At 39.4% G+C, this 18,369-nt stretch overlaps 1 protein-coding gene across 10 annotated transcripts in view; it reads left to right on the forward strand.

Annotated features, from left to right (window-relative positions):
• Window positions 1-18,369, forward strand: part of Tlk (Tousled-like kinase) — an 883,856-nt gene that overhangs the window by 511,755 nt on the left and 353,732 nt on the right. The gene's annotated exons all lie outside the window — the stretch shown is intronic.

The raw sequence follows: 18,369 nt of genomic DNA on the forward strand, positions 1-18,369 counted from the left end.
GGATACAGATTGTAGCATGCTGATATTCTTTGAAATATCGCCCTGATTAGTGGTTTAAGAAATCCAGGCTGTGTCATGGACTCCATAGAAGTAGTATGATGATGGTAGACTACATGCCATGTGATTCAAGTGGTAGTGGTGATTGTTGTTCTGGGAGGCTAAACAAGTTTTCCAATTAGGGCCTACTATAGAATGAAGAGAAATGTAGTTTTCATTGAAGGTTATCTTTAGAGATTAGTTAGGCCCTACAGGTTATAAAGTAGGGTAATTATTAACGGGAAATAAATTCTTAATCTCTGAGCTATGTGGATTTTGAAGCTTGCACAACCCAAAAGGTATCTTACGGTATTCTGATAAAACTAAGAATAAGTGACGTGACAGATTGGTGGACTGCTCACACCAGCGCAACACTAGGGAATGATAACCAGTTGGTAGTTACTCAGACATTTAGAGCCTTTACTTCTGTGAAGCAGCAAAATGGATATAGTTCCTGATAGCTCTCAGAATTTCATCAAAACTTTCAGTATTCATTCTGAAGTATACACAAAATAATTTTCAGGTGTTCGGGAATCAATGTATAAAACTTTCTCAGTTCTTCTCTCCACATGTTTATCATGGGCCTAAGTGATTCTCCATTTTTGCTTAAACCAAGGACACAAATAGTAACCACCAACACATATTTCATTTTAAAAACTCCTTAAATAATTACATATCTTTGTATACAAACTCGATATACTGAATCCGTCTGTGCAAATATAGTGTAAGTAAAATATTTACTGGAGTTTACCATTGTCTTCATCAGAATAGCTGCCAAAAGTAAAACTCTTCCTGCAAGGATGGATCCATGATTGTTCGCTGAGATGATATACCACCTGAAATAATATCACTCTCTCATGAATAACGCACCAATGAAAGGACTTTGATTTATCACATTGTAGTTAGATGTCATCCCAAACTAAATATTGTGTAGATTTACCAGCGCGAAAAATACTCTGCTCGGTAAAAGTTCTAGTACCCCAGTAGCATTATTATCTTTTCGTACTTAGCAGCACCACTTGCACACCTTAGCATTTCATTTGCGTGATGTTCATGTTCGTTCTGGCAGTCCAGTATTCTGCTCCATACAGCATATGACAATATTTGCCTTTGTTTCCTATGAGCATTCTGGGGTTGCAGAGCATACATGACGGGGATCCCCATTTTAATCAGAGAGTATTTATTCAGTGAGTTACAGCTTCATAAAAAATATTTACTTGTACTCTGAATGGAACCAAGGTAAATGAACTTCGAAACTCTAGGAATAAAAGAAAATGCTTAATCATCGGGGGGGGGGGGGGGGGACGACATGCCCAGATTAGTTGGAAGGACACAAGTTTTATTCTCAACCAGAAGATCAAAAAATTTAGAAACATGGACATGGCCTTTGAGTTTCACGCCCACACTAAAAGTGAGTAGCACATTCCATTCTGTACTACTTAGTGACGACGTTGCAGCTAGAGAAAGACTTCATCTTTTAGTTCTCCAAAGGCTTGCATGGCCTGCATATAGAAGGCTTGGCTCTGGTTGTAAGAATAGGGCTGTCTTCTACACAAATCTCTCTTGGTTTTCCCTTTGTCAGTAAAGTCGCATTCCATTTACTCAGTTTTTTACCCATAGACTATGCCATTCCAGTTTTGATACTCGGTGGTTCAAGGTCTCGTGCAATATAGTTGCGTAGTTGCACTCTTAGTTATTAATATGATATTCTCTGCATGCAGGATAAAACATGCAGTTGGATGTGTGTTGTGCAGTCCATCACTAGGTTGAAAAGCAAAAGCAGAGGACTCTACTCTGATCCTTGAAGTACTCCAGACTTAACATTGATTGATATACAGGTCCTTCCAATTAATGCAAAACTGCAGGTGAGGCAAGGCTGAGGCCTCGTCCAGCAAGCTATTGCTTCCTGCCGGCCGGGCAATATGAGAGTAACTACGTACTTTAAAAGTACTCGGCCTTAGCTACTCCATGGAAAACCTCTTCACGATGAGAAACTGAAACACAAAACAAACTGTGTTGCAAGACAAAAGCCAGAACCAGTAGTCCCCGCAGGCTTCCCTCCCTCATCATAGCTGCTGGCATAGTCAGTCCCAGTTCGTGCATGTCTTAGACATAAAAGTTTTTGTTTCCTTCTATCCAATAAATCAGGTCCACTGACAGATGGGTTAAGAAAGCAGAAAAATAATAATTGAGATGGCAATGAATAAATAATGAAAAAGAAGTACAAAATGTGCAGACAGATTAGATGTGAAGAATATGTAGAATGTATCTTTCCTTGCTCTCAATTTTATTTTTATCTAATTTTTTAAGTGTGTTGACCTTGTTATTTTCTATTTCTTATTTGACAGCTGAGAAACTATCAGACTGAGCGAGTTGGCTGTACGGTTAGGAGCGCGCAGCTGTGAGCTTGCATTCAGGAGATAGTGGGTTTGAACCCCACTGTTGGCAGTTCTGAAGATGGTTTTCTGTGGTTTCCCATTTTCACAACAGGCAAATGCTGGGGCTGTACCTTAATTAAGGCCTACCGGGCGAGTTGGCCGTGCGCGTAGAGGCGCACGGCTGTGAGCTTGCATCCAGGAGATAGTAGGTTCAAATTCCACTATCGGCAGCCCTGAAGATGGTTTTCCGTGGTTTCCCCATTTTTACACCAGGCAAATGCTGGTGCTGTACCTTAATTAAGGCCACGGCCGCTTCCTTCCAACTCCTAGGCCTTTCCTATCCCATCGTCGCCATAAGACCTATCTGTGTCGGTGCGACGTAAAGCCCATAGCAAAGAAAAAAAAATTAAGGCCACAGCCATTTCCTTCCCACTCCTAGCCCCTTCCTTTCCCATCGTTGCCGTAAGACCTATCTGTGTTGGTGTGACATAAAGCAACATGTAAAGAAAAGAAACCATCAGACTTGGCGGGGGAGGTGGGGGAAAGGGCTATTTCTCCAAATATTATAGTGTTCAGTGAGCCATCTGGTGATGGAGAGTACCGTTTCAGCAATGGAGCAATGTGAGTTGACATCAACAAGCCTTATAATTAATATTTCTTGTTTCACAAAATTTATTAACTACTCTATGAACTGTCCCTTGACATGGAACTCAAACACCTGGGAATTTTTCCTGAGATCTCCATACAACATGCGTGGATTTTGTAGGGACGTAGTAAATAAAAACTCAGTGTGGAATATAATAATTAGTTTGTGTGGTTATAGGGAAACCACAAAAACAATGACAGCATCAAAATGAGGCATATTAAGCAAGATGAGAAGTTTGCTGTTACTTTCCTTTTTGGACCAGAAAGTGCTATTGTAGCGCAATCGACCCTGTGACTAACACCTTTCATAACACTCGGACCCACTAGTCATGCTCTGAATGTCATCACTCGGCAACACCCACACCCCAGCAGCTTCTATATTGTCACATTCGTGGTTGAGACTGGGACTTCGGTGGAAGGTATACTTTACTCTGACCTGTGCCAAGGGACACATGCTAAAGTACTGCATCTACCAAGAAATGGTAGCAGACAGGCATCTTCCTCGTCTTCTACTGCTTTTCTCACACCTATGGGGTTGCGGGTGCGATCGGTGTCGCACATGTTGATTTGTCCTTGTTTATAATAATAAATGTAAGAAATTTATTTTAACTTCAACCTATTCAATACAGTACAAGATGTTAACGTGTTAGTTAAACATCATTAAAATAGTTGAGACATGTTAACATGTTGTACTGTATTGAATAGGTTGAAGTTAAAATAAATTTCTTACATTTATTATTAAGATTCTTTCAATACAGGAAAGAAGAGATGTTTTATTACTTGTCCCTGTTTTACGACTGGATGCCCTTCCTGACGCCTACCTTATAAGGAAGGATATAATCACTATTGCTTGTTTCTGTGGTGGTTGGTAGTGTAGTGTGTTGTCTGAATATGAAGTGGAAAGTGTTGGAACAAATGCAAGCACCCAGTCCCCAAGCCAGAAGAATTAATCAAACAGGATTAAAATCCCCGACCCGGCTGGAATTCGAACCCGGGACCCTCTGAACCAAGGTCCTCAACGCTGACCATTCAGCCAATGAATCAGACCAGACAGGATTATTATTATTATTATTATTATTATTATTATTATTATTATTATTATTATTATTATTATTATTATTATGATGTTTCTTCTCACTTCACTTTTCACACAGGTGTTGCTCTTAATGAGACACAAAATAAACTGCGTTTCAAGACAAAGCCAGAACCCGTAGTCCCCACAGGCTCTCCTCCCTCCCACGTGCAGATGTTGGCTGTTGACTTAGAACAGTCGTGTTTCACTTCTGAGAAGGCCAAAATTTCCCTGCATTTTGTGTCTTTAACATTGAGTGAATCCAGAAGAATATCTTGGCTATTCTTTTTTTGTCTCTAATGAGTGCGGCACAAAACTTTGCCACAGATTGCACAATAGAGATTGATTTCTCTGTCAACGAAAGTAAAACGTAATATGGATTTGCAGGCAGCCAAGAATGCATCCAATTAAAGGGCTAACTGAGGCCATATGATGATGATGATGATGATGATGTTTGTTATTATTATTATTATTATTATTATTATTATTATTTCTTTGAAGCATTTTAGGAAATTGTGTTTGATGATAGTACGTAGGTGCTTTGAAAAGTTCTCGGAATGTACTAGAATTAAGTATCTTACCTCGGTGGAACTGCTTTTATTTTTCAATATAGTCTCCCTGTAGACTAATGCATTTGGTCCAGCGATGTTCCAATGCCTTGATCCCATCTCAAAAATGAGATTCCTCCAGGCCTGCAAAATACCTCTCCAGTTCGGCTGTCGGTTCTTCCCTTGTAGAACTTCTCCGTCCACCGAGGAAAAATTTCAGCTTGGGAAATAGATGAAAGTCTGATGGTGCCAAATCAGGTGAATAAGGTGGATGTGGCAACAATTCATACCCCAGTTCATGAAGTTTTGCCATGGCAATAACACTTGTCTGCGGCGGAGCGTTGTCCTGATGAAAGATGACATTTTTCCTTGCCAAACCAGGCCTTTTTTCGCGTATCTTTTCCTGTAGTTGGTCTAGGAGGTTTGCATAGTATTGCCCCGTAATTGTTTGGCCAGTAGGAAGATAATCTATCAGCAGAATGCCTTTAGCATCCCAGAAAATTGAGGCCATGACCTTTCCGGCCGAACGCACTGTCTTTGCTTTCTTTGTTGGTGGTGAATCAGCATGTTTCCACTGCTTTGACTGCTGTTTTGTCTCTGGGGTATAGTAGTGGACCCAAGTTTCATCTGTAGTCACAAGCCGGCGCAAAAAATCTTGTTGGTTGCACTGAAAATGGGCCAGACTTTGTTTGGACATTTCCAATCTGGTGCGTTTATTGTCCAATGTCAAGAGCCGCGGCACCCATCTTGCGGATAATTTTTTCATACCCAATTCTTCGGTTAAAATATGATATACCTGTTCAGAAGACATCCCTACAGCTTCAGCAATCTCCCGCACTTTCAGTCGACGATCCTCCATGACCATTTTATGCACTTTTGCAATAAAGTCTGGGGTCGTACCACTTTTTGGCCGTCCACTACATGGATCATCATCCAAGCTCTCCCGACCAAATTTAAACTCGCTGGTCCACTTGGCAACAGTTGAAAATGAAGGAGCAGAGTCCCCCAGTGTGTTCTGAAATTCGGCTTGAATTTCCTTTGCTTTCATACCTTTCTTTACAAAGTATTTTATCACTGCTCGAATCTCAGTTTTTTCCATTGTCACAAATCACTACGCGGGAACAACAACAAAGAGTCGTCACTACTACACTCCTGCAGCTAGAGCACTGACGTGCCACGTGTGTGATTATTGCGCGGGAACATCGTTGCTCTAGCACTGACATCTAGCGGTGATTCCGAGAAAAGTATTCTTAGTTTTATCTTTTATAGTTATGTGCTTGACCTCTTGTTCTTTTTTCTAGTTTGATGTTTCTTATTTTACCTACCAATGATATTTTTAGTAGATGTCTGTAGCACCTTATTTCAGAAGATCATAATCTTTTGCTGGAACGTGCTGTGAGTGTCCAGACCTCAGCACCACATAGAAGTATTGAGAACGTGGAGCACCAAAGTTTTGGAGATGCAGACTAGTGTTAAAATCTCGCACTGCTGAGGATTTGGGTCATTTGTTAATTCATGACTTTTATTTAGAAGATTTATATTTTATTAAATTTTATTTTTAAAACAGACGTGTTGATTGTTTTAAGATTGTGTCTCAGTACAAATTTTTAAGATTTCTTCTTCTGGAGAATTTATTTTCTTATCTATTGTGGTTTTCTCTGGATGCGTTATTCTTCCAACCCATATGTCTTGGTCACCTCCTGTGTGTATTTTGTTCTATTTGTGGTGTGCCTAGGATCATATTATCGAAGTTCTCACGAGAGGCTCGTTCTTTGGGTTCACAGTTGCGTGCCTAGAATGGATAGGGTGATGTAATGTTTATTGCTGTTGATTGTTCATTGCCAGATTCTCACGTATGAAGCATCACTTCTTCTGTCAACATTGATAATTTTCTGATTGAAAGCTTTGTTTGGGATGATAACTGCAGCATGTGTTCCAGCCCCATCGAAAAGCACCATCAATGAGTTATTCTTCAGCTACTCAGCTTCTTTATATTTATCTCTTTCCTTGAGCCAGTTGTTCACTTCTTCATAAGAGTTGCAGTCGATTTCCTTCTCGATTCCTGCAAAGAATGATGTTCTTGGATAACCTCTATCTCTTTTCCCTTCAGTCTGTCCTTCCAATGTAGTTAGCAAAATACTTTCTGATCATAGGTGTTCAGCAGGTACATTTCTTCTCTAGGATATACATTTTATTTCATCTTGGGAGAGTGGCCAAATTATTACACTAAACGTCAATTTTGCAACTCGCCAGCCCTTGTTGTTGTTGTTTTTGTTTGAGTAATCGGACCATAGACTGGTTTGGTGCAGCTCTCCATGCCACCCTATCCTGTGCTAACCTTTTCATTTTGACATAACTATTGCATCCTATATCTGCTCTAATCTGCTTGTCATATTCATACCTTGGACTACTCCTACCATTTTTACCATCTACACTTCCTTCAAAAACCAACTGAACAAGTCGTGGGTGTCTTAAGATTCTATTTCTTCTTCTTGTCAACTTTAGCCAAATTGATCTCTCACCAATTCGATTCAGTATCCCTTCATTTGTGATTCGATTTGTCCATCTCACCTTCAGCATTCTTCTGCAACACCATATTTCAAAAGCTTCTATTCTCTTTCTTTCCGAGCTAGTTATCATCCATGTTTCACTTCCATACAATGCCATGCTCCAGATGAAAGTCTTCATAAACATCTTTCTAATTCCTACATCAATATGTGAAGAGAGCAAATTTCTTTTCTTAAGAAAGCTCTTCCTTGCTTGTGCTAGTCTGCATTTTATGGCCTCCTTACTTTTGCCCTCGTTAGTTATTTTACTACCCAAGTAACAATATTCATCTACTTCCTTTAAGACTTCATTCCCTAATCTAATATTTCCTGCCTTCGTTCGACTGCACTCCATTACTTTTGCTTTGGAGTTATTTAGTTTCACCTTGTATTCCTTACCGAAGAGTTCATCCATTCCATTCAGTAGCTTCTCGAGATCTTCTGCAGTCTCAGATAAAATAACAATATCATCGGCAAATCTCAAGGTCTTGATTTCCTCTCCTTGGATTGTGATTTCCTTTCCAAATTCCTTTTTGATTTCCTTGACTGCCTGTTCTTCGTAAATATTGAAAAAGAGTGGGGGCAAACTGCAGCCTTGTCTCACTCCTTTCTGGATTGCTGCTTCTTTTTCAAAGCTCTTGATTCTTATGACTGCAGACTGATTTTTATACAGATTGTAGATAATTCTTTGTTCTCGGTATCTGATCCCAATCACCTTCAGAATCTTAAATAGCTTGTTCCAGTCAGTACTATTGAATGCAATTTCTAGATCTATGAACACTATGTACGTGGGCTTGTCCTTCTTAATTCGATCCTATAGGATCAGAGGTAAAGTCAGGATTGCTTTATGTGTTCCTACTTTTCTTCTGAAGCCAAATTGATCTTCTCCCAACTCAGCTTCAACTTGTCTGTGTATTCTTCTGTAAATAATACGTGTTAAAATTTTGCAGGCATGAGCAAACTAATGGTGTGGCAGTTTTCATACTTATCAGCACTGGCTTTCTTGGGAAGAGGTATAACATTCTGCCGAAAATCGGATGGCACATCTCCTGTCTCATACATCTTACACTCTAAATGGAATAACTTTGTCATGCTGGTTTCTCCTAAGGCAGTCAGTAATTCAGACGGAATGTCATCAATTTCAGGTGCCTTGCTCCTATTTAGGTCTCTCATAGCTCTCTCAAACTCTGACCTCATAATTTGGTCTCTCATTTCATCAGCATCAACACCCTCTTCTTGTTCCAGAACCAAATCATCTACATCTTTACCTTGATACAACTGTTGGATATGTTCCTGCCATCTTTCTGCTTTCCATCTGAGCTCTTAATATTCATACACCTAGATTTTCTTTCTCTAAAGGTTTCCTTGTTATTCCTGAATGCAGCATCTACCTTTCCTAGGACCATACAACCTTCGACATCCTTGCACTTCTCCTTCAGCCATTCTTCCTTTGCTACCTTGCACTTTCTGTCCATTTCATTCTTTAATCGCCTGCATTCTTTTCTGCCCTTTTCATTTCTAGCATTCTTGTATTTTCGTCCATCAGTCAGGTCTAGTATCTTCTGAGTTATACATTGATTCTTAGTTGATCTTTTCTTCCTTCCTAACATTTCTTCAGCAGCCCTAATGACTTCATTTTTCATGACTATTCACTCTTCCTCTATTGTGTTTCCTTCAGCCTTATCATTTAATCCTTTTGCAACGTGTTCCTTGAAACAATCCCTCACACTCTTTTTTCTTTCAAATTTCTTCAACTTCAGATGGCATTTCATGACCAGTAAGTTGTGGTCGGAGTCCATGTCTGCTGTTTTGCAATCCAACACCTTGTTTCTGAATCTCTGCCTTATTATAATGATGTCTATATTTGACACCTTCCATTGTCTCCACGTCTTGTCCACGTATACAGCCGTCGTTTGTGGTGTTTGAATCAAGTATTGGCAAGGAGTAAATTATGATCAGTGCAGAATTCAACCAGCCGACTTCCTCTTTCGTTCCTTTATCCCAATCTGAGTTCTCCTGCTGTATTACCTTCTCTTCCTTGGCCTAGCACTGCATTCCAGTCTCCCATCACAATTAGATCCACGTCACCGTTTACATATTGTATTAAACCTTATATCTCTTCGTATATTCTTTTGATTTCCTCTTCATCCGCTGAACTAGTGGGTATATAGACCTGCACTGTTGTGGTGGGCATTGGTTTGGTGTCTATCTTGTCAATAATTCTTTCTTTTGCTGGTCGTAGTAGCTTATCCGCTGCCCTGTTTTCTGATTCATTATTAAACCAACTCCTGCATTTCCCCTGTTTGATTTGGTGTTGAAAATTCAGTAGTTGCCTGACCAAAAATTCCTGTTCTTCCTGCCAACGTACTTCACTTATACCAGCTACAGTACATCTAACTTTATCCATCTCCTTTTTCAGATTCTCTAACCTACCACAACGATTCAAACTTCTAACGTTCCGTGCTCCGACTCGCAGAATGTCAGTATCCATCTTCCTGATGATCGCCCCCTCTCGTGTAGTCTCCATCTGGAGATCCGAATGGTGGACTAGTTTACCTCCGGAATATTTTACCCAGGAGGAAGCCATCATCAGTACATCTTTCATACAGAGAGAGCTGCATGTCCTCGCAAATTAGTTACGGCTGTAGTTTCCCGTTACTTTCAGCCATGTAGCAGTATCAACACAGCTAAGCCTTGTAGAGTATTATTACAAGGCCATATCAGTCAATCATCTAGACTGCCTCCCTTGTAACTTCCGAAAGGCTGCTCCCCCGTTTCGATGAATCCTTAGTTAGTCTGGTCTCTCAACAGATACCCATCCAGTATGGTTGCACCTGTGGCTCTCCTATCTGCTTCATTGAGAGGCACAATCCTCCCCACTGCGGCAAGGTCACATGGTTCGCATGACAAATTCCCCGTTTGGAAACAAGGCATTGGCTTTTGGCAGAAGTACTTCTTTCAGTACCCTGAGGTACTGATACTGATTCATAGTTCCCTCTACAATATAAATATCTCCAGGGCTCTACACTGACATCATTCCGCAAATCATCACACTGGTTGGGTATTTAATACTTTGTTGAACACAATCAATGTTGAATTCCTCGTTCGATCTCCTGCTGATGTATTGGGAGGATTTATCACAAATAGAGAAGAGGGAATCATCTGTAAAGATCACCTGGAAGGAAAACAGACCCCTTTGTAACATTCAGCTTAGAACTGACACTCGAAGAGAGGGAGAAACAGTTCCATACATAACAATAAAATGAATAAAAATTTCGCAGTATGCGACATTTTACTCTAGCGGGCCTCCTCAAGTAATTAATCCTTCTAAATGAACTTTTGATGCCTATTTATTGTAGATATGAGTAAATAATCTACTGGGGTCCAGTGTTTGAGGCCTCTAGCCCACTTAAGGCCCTTCATAGCCATTGAAGGAGTGATCTTGGTTTTTTCCCGAGACTGCAAGTTCGCAGTCCTTCGCTACCGAGTGTTCTTCGCACTGTTCTTGGTGACACATCCACTCCATACTCGTGCAACTTGAGGGAGAGTTCCTTATTAGTTGATTTCCTGTTTTGTAGGATAAGATTTTTAAGTTTTCTCACGCCTCTGTCACTAAGTTTTTGTTTACGTCTACATTTCTCACTATGATTCCGTTGGTATTCTTGGCCTTTACTGCACTGTGTTTTGATTTGGCTAACAGGTTTTTGGGATATATTCAGTTTTTGTGCTATGGCGCTCTGCAAGTCTTTTCTATTAAAAGAACATGTGCAACTGCTATTTTCCTAGGAGATAAATAGTTTTGTCGTACCCATAACCTCACTTTTGATTCATGACACAACTTGACACTAAAATCTGAAAATACAATGTTTGTTTAATGTTTCTTCTATATAAAAAACAGAAGAGAATAATTCTGTAAATTAATAAAAGCATTTTACTTCCTAAAAAAAACACGAATTCATTTAATATTTACAATAATGTACTTCACACTAAAGAGACTGATTTAAAATCTGGAAATACAATGTCTGTTTAATGTTTCCCCTATAAAAAAAACAAACAGAAGAGAATAATTCTCCAAATTAATAAAAGCATTTAACTTCAAAAAAAAAAAAGAAAAAAAACACTAACTCATTTAATATTTACAATAATGTACTTCACACTAAAGAGACTGATTTTTGTAATCCACAAGATGAAACACCAGCTGACTGCAGTGCTACCACAACAAACCAAATAACAGAAAAATTAATTCTAAATATACCCAAGATATTGTTAAGTGAATAATATTAGCATTAAGAATATGTATGTTTAATGAAGAGTATTTTATTGAGGAACTGCACTTATTCATTTTTTTTCACCTTGAGTCTAATAATTTGGCCACCCTCGGTAATCCTCTAAATGGTTAGTGTACTGGCCTTTGGTGACAGGGGTCCCCGGTTTGATTCACGACTGGGTGTAAGTGTCGTCTTCATAATTATTTCATCAACACGCAGGTCTCCTACGGGAGTCAAATCAAAAGGCTTGCACCTGGCGACCCGAACAGCCTCGGACACTCCCGGCACTAAAAGCCATATGCTATTTCATTTCTTCTTAAGCCCGTCATATCCCTCCCGTTTACCTTTATCATTCACCTGTCAAGCGAGTGGCTGCGTGGTTGTTTGGGTCATGTAGCTGTCAGCTTTCATTTGGGGATAGTGAGTTCGAACCCTACTGTCGTCAGCCCTAAATGTGGTTTTTTGTTGCTTCCCATTCTCACATGAATCAGATGCTGATGCTGTTACCCTAATTAAGGCCACAGTTGCTTCCTTCCCCACCCTAGCCCTTTCCTATCCCATTGTTGCTGTAAGACCTATCTGTGTCGGTGTGATGTAAAGCAAATTGTGTAAAAAAACATTTGCCTCTAGCACCAAAATTCAGCCGTCTGTCCCTCTACGATGACAATCATGTTTCCTACTCTTACAGTGCCACTTTCTAAACGTAAAACTTTAGGAGTTACTTCTGAACTTCCAGCGTCACATAGCTGTGAACTTTCATTCAGAAGACGGTGGGTTCAAATCCCATCATTGCAGACCTGAAGATGGTTTTCCTCAATTTCCCAATTTACACCATACTCTTATCTTAATTAAAGCCATGGGTGCTACTTTCCTAATCCTAGCCCTTCTCCATACTTTAAGTCGTTGAAAATCTTTGTGTTAGTGTCATGTTAAACTGCTAGAAACCAGAAGTCTAACTTCCTGTCATATATGCCTTTTGATTCTAAGGAGGACTTTCTTTTATTGAAGGCAGTGATGGTTTAGTGCTTGTTGGTGCACAGGCAGTATTCCATTTCCTTCCAGTCCTCCAATACAACATACAAGCTTCGTAGCTTCAGGCACTTACACCTGGAGACATGCTGTGTAAGGGTTACAGGCTCCTTCAAGAGAGTTTGATGATAAAACACCTTATCACTGTGGTATAATTTTGCTATTTTAAATAAGTTTGAGGTTTGAATTTCAGTTTCGAAATTGAGGTAGCCTAAAAAAGTTCATAAGGTGCTGTAAATTGCAATGTTTAATGGATCATTAGTTTGTTAATATTATAACATTGTTAACTTTTGCCAACAATTAGATTCCACCTTTCCAGGCATTTCTGCTCACAATTGGTAATTAATAATAATAATATTTTGGGAGAAGTACTAACATGTTATAGCACTAGTAAGTTCCTTCAAGACCATTAGTCATGTTATGATTGTAATTGTAGTTTCAAGAGACTGATCAGAAAGATTAGCCATGATAATTTTACTTATTTCTTCTGACTATGATGAGTAACAGGCAGGTCTTCTTTTGCTAGTTGCTTTACGTCGTACCGACACAGATAGGTCTTATGGCGACGATGGGAATGGTAAGGGCTAGGAGTGGGAAGGAAGCTAGGGGCTTTACGTCGCACCGACACAGATAGGTCTTATGGCGACGATGGGATAGGAAAGGCCTAGGAGTTGGAAGGAAGCGGCCGTGGCCTTAATTAAGGTACAGCCCCAGCATTTGCCTGGTGTGAAAATGGGAAACCACGGAAAACCATTTTCAGGGCTGCCGACAGTGGGGTTTGAACCTACTATCTCCCGAATACTGGATACTGGCCGCACTTAAGCGACTGCAGCTTTCGAGCTCGGTACAGCCGTAATAGAGATCTAATGATTGAAAGTATACATATTGATTTTCATTACGAGACATCTGTTCTCAAAAACTGCAACAATTGTGTACATTTCTCATTTGGTTAAAATGTATAGGCATGAGTTTGGTTGATGTGCAGCCTCCAGCTGTCCAATTAGAACCCTCCATGTTGCAAATTTTACATCAGCCACTGCTGTTCTGCATTTAGGGCGATCACCCAAGTGGCAGGTTACCTATCAGTACTTAACCAGTCTTTTCTTAAATGATTTCAAAGAAGTAAGAAATTTATCAAGCATCTCCCTTGGTAAATTATTCCAATCCCCAATTCTTCTTCCTATAAACACATCTTCTTCACAGTACCATATCAGATCCCCCTGACGTTGGCGATCACTGTGGTGAATGCAGTACGATCTCTTGCTAGGTGGAAAAGTCCTTTAACACTGTGAATTCCAGTTCATTCTTTGATGTTTCCAAGCCATGATGTTTGCCTACTCCCGATACCTCTTCAACCCTGTATTTTGCCTTGTACAGTCCTCTGTTAGATGAGGTAACGGTCATTTCTAAGGATGTGGCCAAGGTAAGAGATCTTCCTGTGTTTTAATGTTTGAACGAGTTCCTGACTTGCTCTTGCCCTTCTGAGTACTTCTTGGTTCGTTAGTCGTGCAACCTACGAAATCCTGAGCATCGTACAGTGGATCCACATTTCAAAGGCTTCCAAGCGTTTGTCCTCTTAAATCCCAAATTTATCTTCATATCTTTTGTATTTTTAAAAACTCCACCCGAGTTTTAAATAGTGTAAAATTGTTTTTGGTATGTCAGGAGTTTCTATAATGCAGTGGAAATGCTTGCTGGAAAATTCTTGGAATTGGTCAATTTTCGGATTGGCATATGTGAAAGACTCAACGAGAAACCACGATGAGGAAAATTAGAATTCGGTTTACGAGAGAAAGAATTGATTGGTAGACATTATTGTGGTAAGTTTTGAACGAAATCGGTCTAAAAATTGTATTTATTTAGTTATTTTACAGTTTTTATAGTCAGAATACGTTAAATATTAAAATAGCTGAACTTTGGTAAATGTGAATTGCCTACATGTGGTTGAAAAGTTGGTATGTTAAAATTATTTTGTTGTGATAACTTTACTTTGCCCTGGAGGTTTCATTGTTGTGCACATAATTTAAAAATATTAAATCATGTTAAATCATCATTGATATCTCTCTTGGTAATTAATTTTTGATTCTCAGCAATGGATGATTATCTTTCTTCGTGGTTTTAATTGTTCCATAGAATTGAGTGATTGTTTTCATAATATTATTTCCTTTCCTTTCTTCTCCTTTCTTTTAATATTCATGATAAGTTTTAAAGATCGTAGCAGTATACTTGTATGTTCATTGAGGATCTCTGTGAATGAAGTACTAGCACCTTGGCCTTTCATACTCCTATACCTCTTGCTCCAGAAACATTAAAAATTGAGCCTAACCAGTGTTTACCTCAGAAATGTTAGTCAGCCGGGTTGTAAGATTGAGTAGCTGGGCGGGGAATACTACGTAAAATATCAATATGACAAAATTTCAATTTATTCCCCTCAGGAATAATAATAATAATAATAATAATAATAGTCTTTCTATGGACTCGGTTACCGTGTGCAAGCATTCTAATTTGACACCATCTGACTGCTTGCTCGTCAATTGCAACATTCCATTTCACTCTAGGCCTACTAGGTGGCAGAGTAAGCTGAATCTCCCTTGGGTGTCTATGACTGAGTTTTAGTGAACTTTGTCGGGTAAGCACCAAATGTGTCACCAGAGATCTTTCACATGCCGACATCGTATGGCATGGAATGTCGAATGGAATTTGTTCTGCCCTTAAAAGGTGTGACCACCGAGCTCGATAGCTGCAGTCTCTTAAGTGCGGCCGGTATCCAGAATTCGGGAGATAGTAGGTTCGAACCCCACTGTCGGCAGCCCTGAAAATGGTTTTCCGTGGTTTCCCATTTTCACACCAGGCAAATGCTGGGGCTGTACCTTAAGGCCACGGCCGCTTCCTTCCCACTCCTAGCCCTTCCTTGTCCCATCGTCGCCATAAGACTTATCTGTGTCGGTGCGACGTAAAGCAAAAAAAAAAAAAAAAAAAAAAAGTGTGCGAAGGCAGACACTCTACCACTGATCCACACACCGTATTGGACATATTAGACAGTTAAATATTTACTACAAAAGTGTTATTATCAAGAACAAGACATAACAGAATATTTTGAACTTCTAGTTTTCTTCTGCTCATTTATAATCATGCAACACCGGGGAGCTTACCGCTCAATTGCTGTGGTGTGCCATAGAGGTTTGTGACATCATGTGAAATCAAGTGCTCGGATGCGATTCTAGATACCCCTCGCCCACGACACTATTCGCGAGCCAAGCTAAACATTTAAACTCCGATGTAATTGACGCAATTACGATGGCAATAATGAAGATTCATCATTTAAATAAACAGTTTTACAGTATTTATATTTAATTTGGAGCACCCGATGACTCAAATATGTATTAATATTATGTAATTAAAACATATATGTAGATTATCTTAGCCAGGCGGTGTGTAAAAACAGGTTCTGGGGAGAACACTGCTAACCATTAGTATCAGTATTATTTATTACCATTAGCATTATTAATTACCACAATTCTGACAGCAGGGAAATATGGAAAGTTCTACTGAAAATGGGTTGAGCTCCACATGCATGTAAAATGTTTCTAGGTCTCGCCACCCACTGCTTCTCTTACCATCTATGGCTGTCTGTTGCTTGTTATTTCATATGACCCTTTCACCCTAGCCATTTCATTTAATATAAACAGCTTTATTCTTTGATCTCATCCCTAACTAAGCTTTTATCTCATTGTTACGAGTCCCCTGTGGCCGTCCTTTTCACTTGTTCATATCATCAGTTGGGCAGAGTGGCTCAGAGAGTTAAAGCTTTCTGAGCTCGAGTTGACAGGTTCAGTCCTGTCTCAGTGCAGTTGTATTTGAAGGTGCTCAAATACATCAGCTCTATGTCGTTAGATTTACTTGCACGTGAAAACAACAACTGTGGGACAAAAATCCGGCACCTCGGTGTCTCCGAAAACTGTAAAGTAGTTCATGGGTTGTAAAAATATTATTATTACTGCTGAAGATTGTTTTCCGTGGTTTCCCATTTTCACGCCAGACAAATGCTGGGGCTGTACCTTAATTAAGGTCACGGCCACTTCCTTCCCATTCCTAGCCCTTTCCTATCTCATCATCACCATAAGACTAATCGGTACGACGTAAAGCAAATAGCAAGAAAAAATATTATTCGTATCAACAGTCATTCTTGCTTCTTTCTCATCTCTTACCTGCTGCTAATGAACAAAATATCCTGATATAATTCGGCTTTCACTCGTATATAGGAAAATGCATATGAAAACAGAGTAATGGAAGGATGGTTTTATTTGCGAACTCGCTCCCTTTGTACTCACTGCAGTAGCTTTGTTTCTCCGTGATTTTCCTTTCTGTACTAGCACACGTTGAGAATACTTCTCTTAAGTACTTGAACTCTCCACCTGTTCCATTTAAATATTCCCTGCCCAACAGTTGGTTCTAGCGTTTTTCCCAACATCACATCATACATTACAAGGATGAGAAGGGAGATTAAGTCACTTCCTTGACAGCGTGATTACTCTGCCAGTAGCATTGACCAAACAAATGTAAACAAAATACAGTCCACCGGTCTGTCATTCCAAGACCTAACATAATTCCAAGCTTTCAGTTTGGATATTAAAGAGATGGTTATTACAGTGTATCAGCAACACAGCTGATGAAATGAACAGAATATTAAAAATATTTTCAGGCTTCATTATTAAGAGATTTTTTTTTTAGCTGAGATCGAAAGTGATCTACATATTGTGGTAACTAGTTAAATGTTCACATTAGGTGCAAGGGGAACTAAGAGATGTAAAATATTCAATGAAGCTGATGAAATGAACAGAATATTAAAAATATTTTCAGGCTTCATTATTAAGAGATTTTTTTTTTTAGCTGAGATCGAAAGTGATCTACATATTGTGGTAACTAGTTAAATGTTCACATTAGGTGCAAGGGGAACCAAATATTCAATGAAGTCAGAACCCCTTATAAGCTTCATCTAATGAAAGTCCTTGACCTATGTTGAATCTAACTTCAGAGAAAATTGAAAGAAGCTGTTGGAACAACCATCTCAAATATGGTGTCAGTGAAAGCAAATAACCAGTTTATCAACATAGGTGACATAATAATAAGCTAAGAAAAATTCCCCTTCTCCGTATCTTCCTTTTTATTACATCGAGGAACGGCAAGCTGGTTAGTGATAACTGACCAAGCTGTTGCAGTTATTGTTATAAAATAAATTCCCTGGTGCTACCGGTCCTGAAGGGTCTTTGGTCTACCAAGCGACCTCTGCTCAGCCTGGAGGTCTGCATTTTATGAGGTGATGCATGAACAGCACCACTAATCCTCTCTGCCATTCTTTTCTAGACTGGGTCCGCTAACTCACTGTTGGATAGCTCCTCAGTTGTAATAAAGTAGAATGAATGAACCTCAAACCAGCCCTCAGATCCAGGTAAAAAATTCCTTACTTGGCCGGAAATCGAACCCGGGGGCTCCAGATAAGAGACAACTCTAATCCTACACCATGGGGCTGGAATAATAATGTTTGTGAGAGCCATGAAATTATGAAGTCCTCACTGTTTGTTTTTGGTGTAAAATGAGTTGAAAAATTCTCTCGTGGGAAAATTGATTTAGACAGCTATGATTGACATTAGATTATATAAATGGAATTTATAAATTTACTCATTCAGAACAAATCTTTCAGGGTCCATGTGGGCTTAAAAATCTACATTAGATTGGCTACCGATAAGATAACCTACCAATATAGTTATATTGGTTAAGATTATGGATTATTATTTTCTATGCTATCTTCCTTTCCCTCCTGATCCTGATGATGTTACTTTTATGAGG

The sequence above is a fragment of the Anabrus simplex genome, chromosome 5 (assembly GCF_040414725.1).
Source record: "Anabrus simplex isolate iqAnaSimp1 chromosome 5, ASM4041472v1, whole genome shotgun sequence".
Classification (NCBI taxonomy): Eukaryota; Metazoa; Arthropoda; class Insecta; order Orthoptera; family Tettigoniidae; genus Anabrus; species Anabrus simplex.